A 20,580-nucleotide genomic window follows, 5' to 3' on the forward strand; every position below is an offset into this window, starting at 1 on the left:
TGCAAGTTCTGAGCAGATCCACTAGTAGAGAAAGCAGCTATGGCTATATAGGTGAAGTAGTAATAGCACGACAAGCGAATGGGGCAAAGGCAGAGGGATAGGAGAAGAATGGAAGAAACATAGAAAGAGTTGCATGAGCTGAAAGAGAAACTCCATAAGGAAAAAGAGCTATGAAAATAGGAGAGGGAAGCGTAGCATCAAAAGGTACAACAGGGGGCGCAACATATGAAAACAGATGAAACAGCACCCATATAGGTAGTGGATTCATCAGAACATCTGGCATCAGGCAGACAAGGCAAACCATCACAGGATCAGGACTTCACTCATGAGATAGAACAAGCACTTCAACATTTGGATACAGATATGGAACAACATGAATTGGAATAGGATATTGACCTTATGCCTCACCACCAATAGGTCGACTTACCTACTTCGCCGCATCCAGATGATGAACAAGTCTCAAGCGACTGAGGAGGAAATAATATCCTTGAAAATCAACTGGAATGAGAGATGCACAACATCTCATTCAACGAGTCTCAACATAGAGTTGTGCAGTCTCGTAGAGTGTCGAATCTGGATGATCATAAATATCCTACGCAAGTTGAGCAATGAGTGATCGTGTCTGACATTCGCAAACATCTAGCAGCCTTGGCTGATGCAACCAAAGTGTATGCCAAAGCCACTAGCTCAAGTGTTCACTTTTTGATAGCTGAGAATGAGCGAATGGATAAGGAACTTCAGACAACCAAGCAAGGAGGAGAGTTGGTGACAGCATCCACTCAAGCTCAACTGAAGAAGGCAATACTAAATTAAGTATTGTCGCTTAACACATTTGTGCAAGTGTTGTAATCCAAGTTTGGCACCATGCATAAGGCAGTCGTCCATCTAAATGGATGGCAGCAGCGATGTACTAGAATAGCACGTATCTTGATGAACTTGCATGTCATTGTTGATCACATGCAAACATGGACGTTGAGATACAAGGGAGACCCGCTTCACTTGCTTAAGATGATGAAGCCCAGTGTGGTTGGGCTGAAGACACATATCCACAGTCAAATCTAGGACTATGAAGACCTCCCACAGCTCATCACTAGTATATAGGCTTCCCATGCACGTGTGTTCAAGAGTATGGATGTTGTGGTGTGCGCACATGTGATCCCATCTATTGGGACTCTCACCCAGGTGAAGACAAAGGCACAGGTCCAACTAGAGTTTGACTCGTACTTCGACGAGTTGATGCGCATTTCTACCAACCCAGACTTTCCTATCAGTGTAGACATCATGCACAAGTATGTTTTTGGTCCAACCGCATTGAAGACAATGATGCGCATGCTTACAGACGAGTTGGACAGAGAAGCCCGAGCAGTGTACCCGGATGTTATGGAGGCAAGAGTTAGGTTCCAGAAAGATGTCACGTTAGAGCACACGGACACCAACGTAGACTACCGATCTTGGCATCACTATGTCACTGCTAATCAATGTGAGGACGTTGAGGAGTTGGACTTCCATGGTTGTCTAAGTCATAATGATGTCTAGTATGGCTTTCTCAAGCCATTTCTTTCACATGGGTACATGTGCATTGTAAAGTAATGTCTTGTCAAGTGTCAGTCAAGTTGTGATAGTTGGATGTAACAGTCAGAGAATAGATGAAAAGTCATGACGGTAGTTGAACTATCACAAAGGGGAATGTCAAGGGCCACCCCACCCTTTGTTATAAATAGTCCCTCATAACTCATTGTATAGGCTTTTGTTCAGCCAAGCTTCTGATAGGACTATCTTGGAGAGAGCTTGTAACAAGCCTTGGCTTCTCCACTGCATAGAGCTAGTACATCTTTTTGGAGGAGCAGGCGATTGTGGCTATAACGTTCCGCTATCGGAACTAATGGTTGGACATGGATGTATTGTATGACTGGAACATACACTTCTTAATATAACAAGAGCCAACACGTTTCATGCATATGTTGTATTGTATTCTATGCTATCTGGTTTACTCTAAGTGATATATGTATTAGTTTGCTTATGCATGCATGTATAGCTATTTGTGTATGTATGTATGAATCTTTACGAAATGTTCTATTGGTTTAACCATCACTTTGGATTGCGAGCTAACTTTCCTTCCATGTTGTGATGCATCTCTACTCGTGTGTGCCCTTCTTAACTGCGTGCTATCACAGGTTTCCAAGGGGTGCACTCATCTAAACCCCTGTGTTAGAACCTCTCATGCACCTTATTTGGCTCACTGTAGTTGTCACACCCTTGCTACCAATAGAGTTATCTTACTTGCCTCTATGCGAAGTCGCAATCAAGGCATTACCATATGACCCACTGATGGGACTCCTACACCAAATGTTCTGAGTTCTAATTGGGACTTCTTACCAAGGATATCCCTTGAGATGTTGGCAGGTCGAGCACCGTCAACATTTATGGTGCTAGAAGGAGGGTGGTCAGCTTATTATTCTTATGTGAATGTTATGCTAAGGCAAAGGGAGGTTTTCATATGGTGACATTGAAAATCCATGGTGGCAACCACATGGGGATGACATGGCAGGGATTTGGCATGCCATGTGGGCACCACATGACAGGGCCTAGTCGAAGGAAGAAGATTAATGGTTAGACCTTAAATGGCCACATCTTTCAATCTGGGTGTCGATTTGAAGTAAATTTTATATCTTCAAAAAGGTCTCAACGAGACGAATGAAATGGTGAGGTTTATTTTGCATTTTTAGGAGTTCAAAATTTGGAGTTCAAATCATCATAGTAGCTGCCTCCTTATATCCTTAGTGTGGTCTACAGGTGGTAAGGGGGTGTGTTACAGAATGGTGTCAGAGAAAAGGTTCAACACTGGACCTTTGTAGATCAGATGAGGCTTTAGAGAAATATGATAGGTGTTATAACCTTATCGTTATGTGGATTGGTTTTATGTACTACTTGATTTTTTTTCACTATGATATATGAATGTAACATGATACTGATGCTTTGACATAATCTTTAATGTTATTTATGTGATAACTTGAGATGTGTTGTTTTAGCTAGCCTTACTTCAACCTATTCCTAATAATAAGCCAAGGTGATGAATTATATTATGCGTTTGGGTTTTGTTTAATCTAACAACTATGTGTGTGTCTAACAACACATAAGGATACATTAAATGCTAAAAGACATGACGATTGGAATGGTGCAATATAGCACCAGAAGGTCGCAACTTCGTTATGAAGAGGAAATATCAGTCGAATAGAGAGGCGAGACAGGCTCTCCTGACTAGATGGATACCTTGAGGAGCTTAAGGGATAAAATAAGGAGATGTGAAGCTAACAATGAAAGAACTATCTAAGCACAAGAAAGGCAAGTAGAAGTGAATCTGGTCATATTCTAGATCCTTTCAAACTTGCAGAGGAAAAATTAGCATGAGCTGGGAGTTAGCCATAGGAATAGGTAGAATTCCACATAACAAGAAAAGACTAATGGAGCAGATGAGAGCAGATCCAAAAATAGGCATAGGTTGGCAAGTGATGATATAGTGAAAGGAGGTGCTCTACTAGATGCTACAAATGAAAGGACAAACATGCATGAGCAATAATATGTATACATTAATTGAAATCAACATCATCGTAAAAGGAGGGAAAAATAATATGTGACACAAGAATTCAAGAAATATAAACCTCCTACATTTGATGGTGAGGTAAAGAAAGCAGAAGATGTTGAAACATAGCTACTTGGGATGAAAAATAATTTTATAGTTCATAACTACTCTGAGAATATGAAAGCAAAGGTGGATACTTTCAGCTTGAAAGGAAAAGATGACATTTGGTGGGAAGATTTAAAGAATTTAAAAGGCATAAGACAAGAAGAGTTGTCTTAGAGTGAGTTTGAAGGAAATTTCAAGAATAAATACCTATTAGAAAGGTACTTTAGCAACAAGGCCAAGGAGTTTTATGAGCTCATAATGGGGAAAATGACAGATGAGGAGTATACCACCAAATTTTTAGAGCTACTGAGGTATGTTCCCTACCTTAAAGATGAAAAAGATAAGGTTCATGGTTTTCCATAGTCCCTCAAGGATACAATTGATTTTAATGAGCCTAAGACATTAGATGATGTAATCAGGAAATTGAAGAATTTGTATGAACAATCAAGGAGAAAGCTAGAATTCAAGAAGGATTGGAAGGTAAAGGGTGGCCTAAGATATAAGGAAAAAGGGCATAAGAAAGTATGGAGGTGAAAATATATATTTAAAAATGAAAACATAACCTCAGTCGATCAAAGGCTAACCACAACAGAGATTCAATGCAGCAGAAAAATGCGATGTTAGAAAACTTGTGGGAGAACAAAACAGAGGTGATGGGAGAGACCCCCTAAAGTGCTAGACATGTGGAGAGAATCATCAAAAGAGTGATTTCCCTAGCAAAGGAGCAATGGACCACAACTATATAATGCACAACAAGCCTGTATTGTGGGAAATGTGGTTATGCAATTGTAGACAACAGGAAAGTTGATCACCAAGCATCCATAATCAAAATGGAAGGTATGATCTTTGATCAAACTATCTCTATTTTAATTAACCTTAGATCCAATTATAGTTATATTAGCCCAAAAATTGTTGAGAAGTGCCAATTGGTTAAAGAAGCACATGAGGAATCGTGGTTTCTCCAATTGGCGACGAGGACAAAAAGGAGAGTCAAGTTTTGGGTAATACCATGACCATTTGTGTTGAGTGGCATGCCAATAGCTGTAAATTTTAATATATTGCCATTTAGGGTGTATGATGTGCTATTGGGAATGGATTGGTTGTTCATGCATCACACAAAAGTGGATTGTTATGAAAAATTCATTGAATTCGTTGACGAGTTCGAGGAGAGCAAAATATTGCAGGGAAAATTGAAACCTACCTCAATCAAGATAATTACGGCCATGCATGCCAAAAGGAGTTGCAAAAAGGGGTTTATATTATTCATTGTTCAAATTAGCAGTAGCATTGAAGCTAAAAAATAGTGTTGAGGATAATGATCATGATACTCTTTTAAAGTATCTCATCTTAAATCAGTTCAAAGATGTATATCCTGAAGAGGCGCTAGGTTTTCCTCCTCATAGAGAAGTGGATTTCTCAATTGAATTATTACCAGGGGTAGCTCCAACATCCAAGGCTATATTAGAATGAGCACTCCAAATTTAATTGAGTTGAAGCTACAACTCAAATATGTGGGAAACGGGATACATAAGGTCGAGTGTGTCTCCATGGGGAGCATTGGTCTTATCCATGAAGAAGAAGGATGGCACACATAGGTTTTGCATCGATTACAAGCAACTTAATAAAGTCATATTTAAGAACAAATACCCCTTGCCATGGATTGACAATCTATTTGACCAATAGCAAGGAGGAGCAATATTCTCACACATTGATTTAAGATCAGGATATCACAAAGTGTGAATTAAGGAAGAAGACATCCATAAGACAACCTTCCGAACAAGGTATGGGAATTACGAATATTTGGTGGTGCCATTGGCCTAACCAATGCACCTACCACTTTTACATATTTAATGAACAATGCACTACACCCTTACCAAGATAGCTTTGTAGTGATTTTTGTTGATGACATATTGGTCAATTCAAAGACCAAGGAGGAGCATGAAGAGCACGTAGATGTGATGCTACAATTGTTGAGATAATACAAGCTTTATACAAAGCTTAAGGAATGTGACTTATTTCAGTCAAAGATCCATTATTTAGGGCACATTGTCTCAAAGGAGGGAGTAGTCGTTGATCCAAGGAAGATTAAGGCCATCATGGAGTGGCGAACACTAAAGAATGTGTCTGAAATTAGATCCTTTATGGGGCTAGTAGGCTATTACACGAGGTTCATCAATAACTTCTCCAAGATTGGCCATACAATCACTAAATTTCAAAAGAAAGGGGAGAAGTTCGAATGGATAGCTGAATGTGCTACAAGTTTTGATTAGTTGAATAAATTGCACACTAATGCACCAATGTTAAGAATTGTGGATCCAAATAAGGACTTCATGGTTTGTACAGATGCCTGCAAAGAAGGACTTGGTGGAGTCTTAATAAGAAGGACTTGGTGGAGTCTTAATGTAGGAAGGCCAAGTGATTTTCTATGAATCATTGAATTTAAACGAGCATGAGCAGAAGTATGTAACTCGTGACTTACAGTTGGTTGCCATCATTCATGCATTAAAAATGTGGAGGCATTACCTCCTTGGTAGGAGATTCATTGTAGTGATTTATCATGGAGGGTTGAAGTATATATTTGAACAGATTAAATTGAATGTTATAAAATCTATATGGTTGGCCACACTAAGTGAGTTTGACTTCAATATTAAATACATTAAAGGCAAAAAAAAAAATTGAATTCTTGATTCACCCAGCAGAAGAGTGCAAATGTGCCATGTAACAGTTGTAAGTTCTTATGGAATTGATCTTAAATAAAAATTATAAATGCAAGGCAAAAATATGAAAAATATCAACAATTAAAGGAAAATTTATAGCATGAGCCTAAAGGTACAAAAGATAAGGAATATTTCCTTATGCAGGATGGGCTGATTGGATTCAAAAATCGAATCTATGTACCAAATGACAACAATCTAAAGAATATCATATTAAAAGAGTTTCATGCAAAGCCATATTTTTGCCACCCACGCTACCAAAAAACTCTAAAAACCATCAATAAGGTTTACTATTGGCCTAATTTAAAAAGAGAAGTGGTTGACTTTATTTCTAAGAGCACAGAGTGCCAATAAGTGAAAGTTGATTGCAAGCACCCAACTAGTTTATTGCGGCCTATTCCTATTCTGGAATGGAACGGGAAGTGATTTCCATGGATTTTATTACAAGGATTCCAAGGACTTCCAAAAAAATTGATGTGATTTTGGTTGTGGTTGACAAGTTGAGCAAGGTGGCTCACTTTATGGTGGTTAAATCTATGAATTCAACTAGTGATGTGGCTCAAGTTTTCATAAAGGAGGTCATAAGATTACATGGAGTTCCTAAGAAATTCATCTCAAATAGAGATGCCAAATTTACTTCAAAGTTTTGGAAGGAGCTATTTCTAGGCTTGGGGATAGAGTTAGCATTCAGCAAAACTTACCATCCACAAATAAATGAGTAGACCAACAATACATATAGAATCCTTGAGGAAATGTTGAGAATGTATGTAATTCATTAGCCAAGGAAGTGGGAGGAATATCTTCCACTTATGGAGTTTCCATACAATAATAGGTACCAATAATCACTAAAAATGATCCCATTTGAAACACTTTATGGGAGGAGTTGCAATACTCCTATCAATTGGAGTGATACAGTGAATGGGGTCCTAATTGAGCTTGATATGTTAAAAAAATGGAAGAATAAATTATGACTATCAAACTAAATTTGAGGGTGTCTTAAGATAGGTAGAAGATTTATGTAGACTAACATATAATGCATAAAGAGTTTAAAGTTGGAGGGCATGTATATTTGCGAGTTAGGCCCAACAAGAGTTCCTTGAAAAATGGGTTATGTGCCAAGCTGGTGTGGGACATTTGAAGTTCTTGAAATGATAGGGCCAGTGGCCTATAGGCTTCCCTTGCCAGCAATAGTAAAATTTCATTATGTTTTCCATGTTTATTTTCTTAAAAGATAGGTGCAAGATGTTAATCATGTGCTTTGTTAGTTTTTGCTATAGGTAGAGCTAGTGGAAGAGTTCCAATTGGAACATCAATGTATCATAGATTGGAGGTAGCTCACACTCTAGAATTGAGCAATGGAGAAAGTTAATGTAAAGTGGAGGCACTATGGGCCGAGAAATCCACATGGGAAATGGTTGATCAGATGCAAGAAACATATCCATTTTTTCTTGTTGATTGAAGCAAATGTAAATAAATATGTAAATGTTCTACATATCTATGTTATAAAGCTCCAAATGTGTGTGCTTGGTTTAAATCATGTTTTGATTTGTGTTCAAAAATAGAAAACTGATGACGATGTTCCTTCAAGAGGAAGGGGTTTGTGATAGCCCCTGGCTAATTCCCTTTATTGTAAAAATTGTAACTATTTCGTTATAATTATAAATTCTTATGAATGGGGACATGGATTCCAGAGTTTGAGGAAGGAGAATGCTTGGGATTTGAAGGAAGCTTGACTATTTTATGACAGTCATGGGAGGTTGGTAGATATGGAATTATATATATTGGTTATGCCATTAATTTAATTGAATAAGAAGGATAGAGTATCCATGCCTACCTTGGATGAATTCACAAGGCAAAGAGGACAAAATTAAGAGGGATGGAATGTGCTAGCAGGGAGGTTGATGAAAAAAAATTTGGGGGTTCTTCATTTTCTATCTTTTTACCGATATTGATCTTGAACCTATGGGTTATGGCCCCACTATACTCTTTCGTTGAGTACTATGTCCATGCATGCATACATGAAACATTAGTTCATCAAGTAATTTCAATGCATCAATGCTTCAAACCATCAAAATAGAAACCCATGATTTGCACATAGAATTCAATGAAGTATAAATCAAATTTCATTAATTAAACCCACTACACGACTACATGGCATCTATTGGTTCCTTGGCTGGCCAAATATTTGTTCTATTGTCTGCCCCTTCATACACACACAAGTTTACAGTTTATATTAGAAAATTACAATATCATGGATTATTTCAAGATCCACAATCTTCTCCATAAAGTTATCAACATGATCCTCTCCACAAATATCTCAACATGATATTCACCACAAATCTCTCAACGGATTCCTTATATTTCTCACAAATGTGATTTTTCAAGCTTTTAATCCTTTACAAAATAGATATTACACTAACTTTTGATAGCTACACCTTTTTGAAGTCGTTCTTGTTGATTTTTCTTAGAGGTGGTTCGATGGTCGTACATCAGACTCCCAAGGTACAAAAATTTATGACATCCTAGCCATATGCATCTAGTCTTCTCATAACAACTTTAACTTGTGAGTTGCAACATGCTTCTGTAGTAACAAGTCTCCACCTTGCTACATGATACCTCACTAAACTTTCTCCTGAGTTCGGGCTTCTGGAATCTTCTTGGCTCTCTTCTTTGAAACCCTTCGAGCACTCCTTGCTCTATGTTGTTACAAATATTCTCACCTTCATCTACTTTCACCTGCACTGAGAAAATAAATCTCTTACTAGATCTTCAATCAACTCGTACCTTCTTCTACTACTTCTCCTCTAGACTACATATAGGAATCTTCTACACTTTGAAGCCACTTGATGAAAACGATTTTGGGGGTTCTTCATTTTCAATATTTTTACTAATCTCGATCCTAGACCTGTGGGTTATGGCCCCACTATACTCTTCCATTGTGCACTTTGTTTGTGCATGCATGCATGCAACATTAATTCATCAAGAAAATTTAATGCATCAAGCCATTAAAACATCAACCCATGATTCACACACATAGAATTACATAAAGCAGAAATAAAATTTCATTAATTAAACCCACTATACTATTATATAGCATTAATTAGTTCCTTGGCTGGCCAAATATTCATTCTAATGGCCACCCCTTAATACACACACAAGTTTACAATTTATATTAGAAAATTAAAATATCATGGATTATTTCAATATCCACAAACTTCTCCATAAAGCTCTCAACATGACCCTCTCCACAAAGCTATCAACATGATCTTCACCACAAATATCTCAATGGATTCATAATATTTATCACAGATGTCCATTTTCAAGCTTTTAATCCTTTACAAAATAGATATTACCTTACCTTTTGATAGCTACACCTTTTTGAACTCGTTCTTGTTGATTTTTCTTGGAGGTGGGTCGATGCTCCTGCACCACAGGGGCATATCCTGAAGTCAACCAAAAGGAAGTGGAAGGTGGAGATGGCACAACAACACTGCAATAACATCCCCACGACCACATGAAAAGAGAACCATTGTGAGAGAGAGGGGTGACAGGTAATGTATGCCCATACAACCAATAGATGGCTGAAACAACACTAATAGGAGGAATTACAGGAAGATGATCACTTTTAACACATGAAAGGAAGCACTATGAGAAAAGGCAGGTAAGCGTTGCGGAATTGAAATACAAGCAATAATAGGGAAAGAAAAATAGATAGATAACTATTTTGTGTTACTTAATACCTAAAAAAGATAAACAAAAGGAAACTAAGTGAAGCAAAAGGAAACTAAGTGCAACAAATTGAATAGGAAACTTGGTGATGCTACAGGAATAAAAGAGGAGAAAAATTTATCAATTGAGCATTGGAAGGTTGGAAGAACATATCTCGGGTGAGAAGTAGTAATCTCTAGATTCCCTAATTAGATGGAGGGTGGATATGGTTTAATTTTTGGATTCCCTTGAGAGATGGGGTGGAGGCATGCTCCTTGGATTCCTGGTAAGGAGTGCTTTGAAGCCTTCATTGCTTTTTTTTTGGTCTTATTATATGTGTTTTGGACTTTCAAGCTTGGGTGGAACCACTGTGTCCAAGTTTTATGAGGGTGGAAGTTAAAATCCTCTGGATTCCCTTGTTTGATTGAGGATGGAGGTAAGAAGCCTCTACGTTCCCTTATTTTTCTAAGGGTGGAGGTGAGAACCTTTGGATTCCTTATTTGGATGGTCGGTGGAGGCTAGGAGGCCTCTAGATTCATTGTCTAAGCTGATGGTATGAATAGCTGGTGGGTAGAGGTGGTTGACCTCTGCATCCCATATTTCAATTGATTACATTGAGTATCTAGTGGGTATATGTGTTTGGTCCTTTGGAATCTTTATTCCACCTAGCAACATTGATTTTATCCTTTAAGATATCCTCCTCAAAATCTGGTATCTGGCTCAAGGGTGATTGGCTGCAATAAACGGCACATTGCAAACCAATATAAGGTTGGATGGAATTGAAGTCCCAATATTTGTTTTGAGGTTAATATTATAAAATACAAGTGTCTCCTTATGTTCTTATTCTTTGAATGTTATATACTTGTTAATATGTTGATCAAGAATGGATGTGATTAATCTTGAGGAATGATGATTCCTATGAGTATGGATAATGCTAACTTCTTTGTGATTTATAAAGGAGGACCAATCCTTAAATGTGTGATGAGTTAGTGTTGGCTCATATTTCTTTTGCATTTACTATTGCACATTAGCCACTTTGTGGATAATCTGTTTATATTGATATCAAGGGATGTGATTTATTTTATGAAATGGTGTTGTTGGTTCCCTAAACATTCCTTTAGGAATGGGTTGATTCCTATGTCCAATCTAATTATAATATTTAGTTGAATGGATCTTATGCAATGGTTATATGATCTTGCTATTGTTTCTTGAGTTAGAATATTGTTTAGATTTCCTGAGTATTGGGAGATGGTTGGATCTTTGTTTTGTGTAATGTTTTTCCTATTAGGCCTTGGATAATAAATTGAAGAGATCAAGAGTGATGGCTCTATATTTTAATAGGTCAAGTTGAGACCATATAAAGCTCGGGAAGGATAGACCTGGGATATGGCTATGTATGCATGGCCGAGATATTATAAGATTTGAAGGATCGCGTTGTGCATACGCTACTTATGCACATACATGTGTTATTATTGCGCAACGATCGATTCATGGCCAATATTAGGAGTGATAGCTCGACGGAGATATAAGAATATACGTATATGTAATTGTGCAAGATGGGGTACTTTTAGGTTCCGAAGGGATATGCCCTCGAGTATTATCACACCCACAAGGCCAAGTACCATGACCATGTGCTCGAATCGTGGTGCTTATGCAAATCAACAGTAGAGGTGGATTGCTTGATGGAAGAGAGAGGGGGTCTGTAATTTAATCATCATCGTTGAATCCTCAAAGAGTGTAATACCAATGGATAGAATGCATGGATAGACCCTAGAGGCTTTTGGTTTGGGCTTGCTTGAATAATGACTAAGGAGAAAAAATTTGATAATTCCAAAAGGGTCACGATTTCCAAATTTCCATATAACATAGAATTTTACTTTTACCAAAGGTCAAGGGTTTGGTAGGGCACATGGCCAATGTGGCATATAACATGGAAGGAGAGTGACATGGCGCCCACAAGGTGGGACACGTGTCACCGAAAAATGGACCTTTAGTAGGGCAAAGTGGCCTGTAACTAAGTGACATGTGGCACTCCCTGAGGAGGCCACATGGTGGGTGAGACGTCAGCATGATGCCATTCTTGCAGGATCTAATGCTGACATCACCCTGGCAATTATAATGGAGGCACCCTGAAGATTTAAATATGTGCACAAAAGAGGACTAAGGAAATTCCATCACAGCATGGGCAGTCTCCTATAAATTCATGGCAGAAAAGTTTGTCCCGACCCTGGGCATAAAGAGGGGAGGCATGCTCAATCGCATTGAAAAAGGGCAAGGATGGGGTTATGTGGAATTGCAAGTTAATGTGGGCCATTAATCGCCATATATGAGCTATGGCCTTTAATGGCCAAAGGGGGGGGCAAGGTTGTGACATATAGCTTCGTTTGATATGTGTGTGTGTGTGTGTGTGTGTTGTTATCACTCAGGTTGTCCCTGAAGGTTAAGAAAGGGATACGGCCGAGGTAACCACAAACCAACTTTGGACTGCAGGTTCTAGCCAACCTGCAATCAGAGAGGGTCTCTCTTTTAGATTTAGCTTTGTTTGAAAGGATTTTAGGCTAGGTCTCGGGTCCAGAGGGTTTTTTGTTTTGTTTTGGTGGGAAAATTGACACTTTCAGGTAGAGAGGCAGAGTATAGTCTGAATGTCTCAAACCATTGGGCGTGGAGTCGAGGATGGGAACTGCTGGTGTGTTTCCTTAATAATAGTGAGGGAACATGGAGCAAGATAGTTGAGCTCGAAGAAATTTTCAGGTTTAAAGGATGAAATGAATGCTAAAGAAAGAGAGGCAGTTAAGAATCTCTCCAACAGATTAGCAGAGAAAGTAACAGGGCGCTACCTAGGGGCATTTAAGAATCCCTAGATAATTGGCCGACACAGGTGAATTGGGGTAAACATGAGCCAGAAGGAATTCAATATTCATAACCAATTCATTCAGAGGAAAACATCAAGAAACAGCAGAAATTGAGCATAGAGAGTATTTAAACTAATTCTAGGCTATTCTTTTTTCCTGTTATTTAGATAATGGTAAACACATAAATAGAGATAAGAGGCACTTATTGCTTCAGGCTGCAGCATAAGAATTCCATCTTCAGTCTCCAAAACATTCATTAACAACAGAAAATTCGCTCTCCAAGCTTTCGGCAATCTTTGATTACAGAAAAATTCAGGTATACACAGCGAGTCTCTAGTGAAGAATTCTCAATTTACCAATCCTTAAAACTATACAGAGGGTGGTATATATAGGGCAAAACTTTCTATCTACTGCTTTTATTAAATCTTGACCTAATCAGGTCATAAAAAATAATTTATTGACCTACTCCTATCTGAAATAAATGCATGGAGATTCTCAGGCTGCACTGGGGGCGGCCGTAAAAAGAAATGAATAAATGATGTACTCCTGGGTGCCTTGGGGCAATGTCTTCTGAAATAAATATGCATGGGTTTCTGCTTCCTTGCTATCCTAGTGCTTTGAATTCCTTAATGGTGATTTGAAGGCAAGGATGGGCTAATGCTTATTGATTTGACTTTCTGGGGGCTTCATCAATGTTCAGGTGCTTCGAGCCCCTAAACAAATCTTTGTTGATACTCTTTGGCGTCTTTTCTTCCACTGATACTCTTTGACAAAATCTCGACTGCTGATCTGATGTGATGTGGGTCTAATCACCAGTAAATGGCCGCTGTCTGGCCTCTGTATCATCTAGAATTGTCTTCTGCTCCTTTTGGTATGCTCTGTGAAGAAAACAGATCATTTTTGCGCCTTTTCGGGCTTCCTGGGGGCGCAAATCGCTCATCAAAAACTGCCTCAGAATTGGATTCTGGGGCTCCGAAGTGCGACTTTCGCGCCTCTGCGCCCAAAAAGTGCTGATGATGTCAGCATGATGCGACATTGTACGGCGGGTGACGTCAGCATGACGTCATCACGTACGGACGATGATGTGGCAGGTACGGTGGCAGGGACACGTGGCAGTGACGTGGCAGGAGGCCACGCAGGCAGGTGACTCATCGGGTGACTGGAAAAAGGGGTGACGTAAGCAGGGACTGTGCAGGGGTGACGTGGGGTGGTAAGCGGTTTTGTGGCGCACTGCTTTTTGGGGATGGTGGTTTCGTGAGGGGGACCTCTGTCACACCCCAGAGCTTGACGCGTGGCGGGAGTACGGCGACAAAACCGCCGAACTCCCAGACGCTAAAGCCCGGGCGTGTTGCATATAGAAAAGCCCGCCCACCGTAGATCTGTGGCGGGCCAGATCTAACGGCTGGCGGTAGATGGGTAGCGACGGCGGGTTAGTGGGTGGGATATTCGCGGGAATATTCCCTTTTTAATATATCGCGGCGGTGGGTTTAAACATAGGGAATGGCGGGATTGGCGTGTTGTATGAATATTATGAGCGCGGGTTGGCATATTTACACTTGGGTTTTAGGGATAGGGGCGAAATATGGGTTTTTGCCAAGCGGGGTTAGTGTTTTATGCACAGGACTTGGGCAAAAAGTGCAAAAATGGGTTTTTTTTTAAGGTTTTTGAGGGTTTTAGAGCTAGGGAAGCGGTTACTAGCTGACCTGATGTCAGACTAGCTCCTTAGTGACTCGGATGGGCTAAAGACAGCCCCAGATGGACTGTGATTTCCCGGACTTATAGGAAATATGGCTATATTGCCAGGGAGGGGTATTTACATAGGGGAGTTTTATATACATGATTTTAATAGGGGAAGGGGAAAATTGTTAGGGAGTTATATAATAAAGTTAATAGTTAATATGGAAATGAAAAGAGGGCGCTAAGGTATGAGACCTTAGGCTATGTTGGGAAAAGAAGGCTCACAGATGATGAGTGAGCAGTCCTTGAGTGAAGCAGATCCTCACCAAGGCGAATGTCATGGAAATGATGAAACTGAGGGGCTCAAGCAGATTTTGACCCCTTGGGGGATGTTAGTAAATGACTTGGGGGAAATGAGAAGAAGGGGAGGTTAGTGAGTTCTGGCTTGAGTACCTCCTTTGAATGCAAAACTGCCTGATAATTATGATCTGAAAGGATAAGACATTGTGAGATACAAAATTGATCATCAATTATCATTCTGCCACCAAACAGCTACCTACCCAGCCTACTATCCTAACATTTTTTCTTCTTTTGTGTTGGGTGCACTTCGACAAGCATACCCATGTTTGCAAATATTTTTATTTTTATTTTAAATCTACCCTTATTTCTGCCAGGGCCCAGATTAAACAGTTGGGTCCCTTAGTTTCTCTACCTATCTACAAATCTGCCAAGCTTAGATTGTTTGGACAGATATCATTCTCTATATTCTACAACATGAAATTGAAACCTAGGGAGACCAGGATTAGACTGTTTGGACCTCCCTTTAAGAAATTCTTCAAAATTGGAACAACTCATCAAAATGGAATGCAGCAGTGTCATTTGGATCAGCACACTTCATGGCTTCTTCTTTGGTCTCTTCTGGAAATATGGAACACTGCAGCTTGCCAAGTATGACATATTTGGCATGTAAAAATGTCAATCATGAAAGATGATACCCTGTTGCAACAGGAGGCCAACAGTGGCTCCACTTGGGGATGGCTTTTCCTTGCGAAAAGTCAAGAATAGCAGGTCAGACTGCCTTGATCTTCTGTTGTTGCTGTGGACCGGAAAACTTCTTTGTTCTGGTTGTTATAGATATGAAACTTTGAACTATGACCAACTCCTCCTCAACAGAGCTTTCTGTGAGCTGTACAGCAGCACCTGCTTTCTTCTGCGCGCTTGATCTTTATGTACAATGCTTGAGCAACTATGTTGATGTATAAACTGAAAGTTCTTGCTCTGTTTTGATGCTTTTGAGATTGAAGAATTTGCATCGGTTGCGTCCTTTCCAAATTTACTGCTATTCCTTAACAATCGGTCTGTTTACAAAAATTTAAACTGAGTGTTGATATATACAAATAATATTGTACAAAGATAGTTACAGAACTTGCATTGTTTCAACAACAAGGATCGTGATAATGTTTCAACATCCTGCCATTCACAGGGCCTTCTTCAACAGTGTTGTCCTCCATAGATCTGAGGAAATAGGTGTTGTTTCCTTGAACAGCAGAAATTACAAATGGACCTTTCCAAAGAAAGTCAAACTTGGCATGTTTGCCCTTGTTGTTGGCATTTTTGCACAGGTGTGGTGTTATGATACAGGTGTTGTCCTTGATGGCAACTTTCTTTCATTCAGAATGAAGAGAAATCTCATATACGCAGGTTAATTAAGTCCAAGTTGCGTATACACGCTGGTGATCTGCATACTAAGTCGTGTATACGCAGGAGAGCTATATTCGAAGGCGCGTATACACGCAGATGCATGAACAGAAAAGGGCGTATATGTCGGGAAGCTCCCTTTTGGTCCGTGGTAGTTAGTCCTCAGTACTTGAGCCTATGTCTTTGGACCAAAGTATCTCGACAGACGTGTTGATCCCTAGTTTTTAAGTTGATGGTATTGGATCTCTATGGTTTTGGCTCTTGGTATTGAGCAAGGCCTAAGGCTATATAAGGAGAAGAAGATCATTAGGCAAAAATCATCTTTGAAAAGGCTTGAATATCTGAAAAAGAAAGAGATCTGGTGTGCAGGTTCTGGGTTGCTTGATCTAAGCTAAGGAGAGATCACTTCGGTTGATGGAAGACTAGATCTAAGGATAGATCGGGATCTAATGATTTGAAATGCACTATTATGATATGGTTGATTATGCGTATTTCTAGATCTGCATACTGACGCAATGTTATGTTCTGGGTCTAACTGATATCTGGTACAGCTGCAAGTTGAGAGAATTTATTTTTAGATCTGTACGCAGGTTGTCTTCGGTAAAAGCGCGTGTATACGCGGTTTTCTCTCATTGAAGTAGCGTATATCTTTTGAAGCTTGATTGGGTTTACAGTTGGGTCTGACAGTTATTGCAGAGTTCTGTAGTCTGCTCTGTGTTCTGGTAACTGGTGATTGACAGGGTTTCAGTGGTTCAGTGATTCAAAGATTGATGATGCTAGTATTGGTTGTCTTGTGCTTCAATGATTTGTTGTGAAAATTGAATGAATTGTGGTCTTCAGATTGTAATGTTGTGCTTCAGGAATATCCAGTCTGAAAATTTATGAAAGGTGGTACCTGAAAGAAAGAAGATTGTAGGCCAGCACCTACGTACTAGTATCTTGGCTAGTACAAGAGCAAAGGGGGTTGGAGCTCCCTTCCAAGGAAGTTTGGAGAACGAGAGAAGGTTGTAGCCTTCTGCAGGTTGTAGCCTGCGTGCTGGTATAAGGCTGCACCAGTACAAAAAGATTGTAAACTGAAGTTTCATATTAAAGAAAGATAGAGACGACTTGCAGCAGGTGGTTTTCACCCACATTGGGTTTCCACCTTATATCATGGTGTTCATGTGTGTGGTTTTTGTGTGATCTGTTCTACTGCATCTGTTTACTCTTAATATGGTGAATAATGTCCTTATGCACTTAACTGAAGATAAACTAACTGAATTATAAGATTTCTGGTTATACGTTGTTTTCTTTAGACACAGTTGCGTGTACACGCTGGTTCACTTAACGAAAGTAGTGTATATGTTTCTGAGCATTGAAAAAGTTTTATAGTTCTGATAATATTGATTCACCCCCCCTCTCAGTATTATTTCCAACAATTGGTATCAGAGCAGGTCCTTCAGAGAAGCTTGACCGCTTGAAGGTAGATCGTTCATCATGAGCAACTACGAGAAAGAAGCATCAATCAGGCCACCGGTTTTTGATGGGACAAACTTCAATTATTGGAAGGTAAGATTTACTGCCTATCTTCAATCTCTGGGTACATAAGTTTGGGACATCGTAGAAACAGGCTACGCCTTTCCTTCAGCTACTCCTACAGATGCAGCTGAGAAAAAGAAGTATGAAACAAATGCGAAAGCAGTCAGTACCCTATTAGGATGTATATCCCAAACGGAATTCATGAAGGTAATGCACTACAAATCCGCAAAAGAGATATGGGACAAAATTGTCACGAGCTATGAAGGAGATGAACAGGTAAAGCGTGCTAAACTTCAAACTCTCAGGATTCAGTATGAGACTCTCAAGATGTATAATGATGAAAGTGTGGCTAACTATTTTCTTCGGGTAGATGAGATTGTTAATTGTATGAAAAATTTGGGTGAAGAAATAAAAGAGGCTATAGTGGTTGAAAAGGTTCTAAGATCATTGTCCCCCAAGTTTGAATCTAAGGTATCTGCAATAGAAGAAAAGGAAAATCTACGAATTCTTACTATGTCTCAGCTACATGGAATTCTAACTGCTTATGAAATGAGAAAGGGAGGTCCATCAGACAGAAGAGAAGCTGCTTTCAAGGCATCAGGTAAAGAAGATTATTATGAAGCAAGCCACGTCCCAGAAGAAGAAGAAGAATCAAATTTTGTCAGAAATCTTCAAAGGGGTTCCGGAAGGTTCAGAGGTAAGTTACCTTTTAAATGCTTTGCTTGTGGAAGAGTAGGTCATTATGCTGCAAAATGTCCTTATAAGGATAAAGGAAAGGAACCTGCTAGATGGAACAAGAAACAGAGTGCAAATAAGAAAAGCTACTACACTCATGAAGATAGTGATGGTCTATCAAACAGTGATGAAGATGAACGAGGTAATGAATATAAATTGTTAATGGCATTTGAAGATGATGATTATATGGATGCTATAGATGTGGATTACTTTCATGAAGAAATTACTAGACTTAAGAGATGTATAGAAGAGAAGAATGTGATCATTGATACTCTACAATTTCAAATTGATGAAAAGGAAAGACATCTTGAAAAATTAGAAGGTGAAATTGTTGGTCTTAGAAAAGAGATTGAGAAAACAAAAGCTATTAATCTCAAATTTGTTAAAGGATCTGAAACCTTGGATGAGATTATCAATGTGCAGCGATCTCCTCTGATCAAGACAGGTCTGGGATATAATGGAGAAACATCTCAAGCCTCTACCTCTAAAAGTTATCTTAATGCAGCAAGAAAGAATGAGCAAGAGCACAATGAAGACCGTCAGGTAAAGCAGGGACGAATTGCAAACAAAAACTACCAAGGGCAATCCATCTTAAGGACAAACAGAAGCTACAATCAGCCACAGGTAAAATCTTCCCAATTTACTCCAAGAATGAATGTGAATAAAAGCTACAATCGGGTGGATGATAGATCTGATTATCACAGAAGTTTCTTTAATGGTCAATGCTTTTCTTGCCATAACTTCGATCACAAAGCAGCTCAGTGTGTTGCCTACAAAACAATCATGACTAGAGAAGCTCAAAAGCAAGGGAGAATGACTGAAACCATGAAAAGGACTTATAACAACTTTTCGGTTCTTGAAAATGAAGTTGAATGCTCTATTTGTAATAACTTTGGTCATGAAGACTCTGAATGCAGGAGCAGGTTCTGGAAGACAACTCAGAAGGAACAAACCTCAAATGTCAGAACATGGAGAATAAAGGAATCGCAACCAGAAAGATGTGGAATAGCCTTTTATGCAGAAGGTCAAGAAAGTCTATGGTACATTGACAGCGGATGTTCGAAGCATATGACAGGGGACAAAGAAAAGCTTGAGTCATATACTGCATTAGAAAAGGGGAAGAAAGTTTCTTTTGGAAACGATATCTCTGCAGCCATAAAAGGAAAAGGTGTTGCTCCATTGAAAGAGAAGGTCAAAGCAGGAAATGTTTTATATGTTGATGGATTGAAGCATAATCTTCTGAGTGTAAGTCAGATGTGCGATCAAGGAACAGAGGTAATATTTAGATCAAATGGATGTTGTGTTCGCGATCTTGATACAGGTAAAACAGTGCTCAAAGGAAGAAGGACTCCAAATAATCTATATATCTTTGAGGAAAGACAACAATGCTACTTAAGCAAGGATGATGAACATTGGCTATGGCATCGGAGGTTGGGGCATCTAAGCTTTTCACAAATAAGGAAAGCATGCAAATATCAGGCAGTTCGTGGTCTTCCAGATATCAAAATTCCAGACAATACCATATGCAAATCTTGTCAGTTTGGAAAGCAAACCAGAACTAACTTTCCAGAGAAGGAAGGATCAGCTAGCATGCCTCTTGAGCTAGTCCATACAGATGTTTGTGGTCCATTTAGGAAAAGGACACCTCGAGGAGAAGAATATTTGATATTATTTATTGACGATTTCTCCAGATTTGTTTGGTTAGGGTTTATGAAGCACAAAGATGAAGCATTCGAAAAATTCAAATCCTTCAAAGCCTTGGTTGAGAATGAATCAGGACACAAAATTAAGTGCCTCAGATCTGACAGAGGTGGGGAGTTCACTTCAAATGAATTTTTCGATTTCTGTGAAGAACATGGGATAAGAAGAGAATTCTCTACAGCTAGAACTCCTCAGCAAAATGGGGTTGTGGAAAGAATGAACAGAACAATCCAACAAATGGCTCGTGCTATGCTTGATGAATCAGGTACTCCCGCAACCTTCTGGGGTGAAG

The sequence above is a fragment of the Pinus tabuliformis genome, chromosome 4_1, assembly GCF_031772625.1.
Source record: "Pinus tabuliformis cultivar Carrire ecotype Pingquan chromosome 4_1, CPIR1, whole genome shotgun sequence".
Taxonomy (NCBI): Eukaryota; Viridiplantae; Streptophyta; class Pinopsida; order Pinales; family Pinaceae; genus Pinus; species Pinus tabuliformis.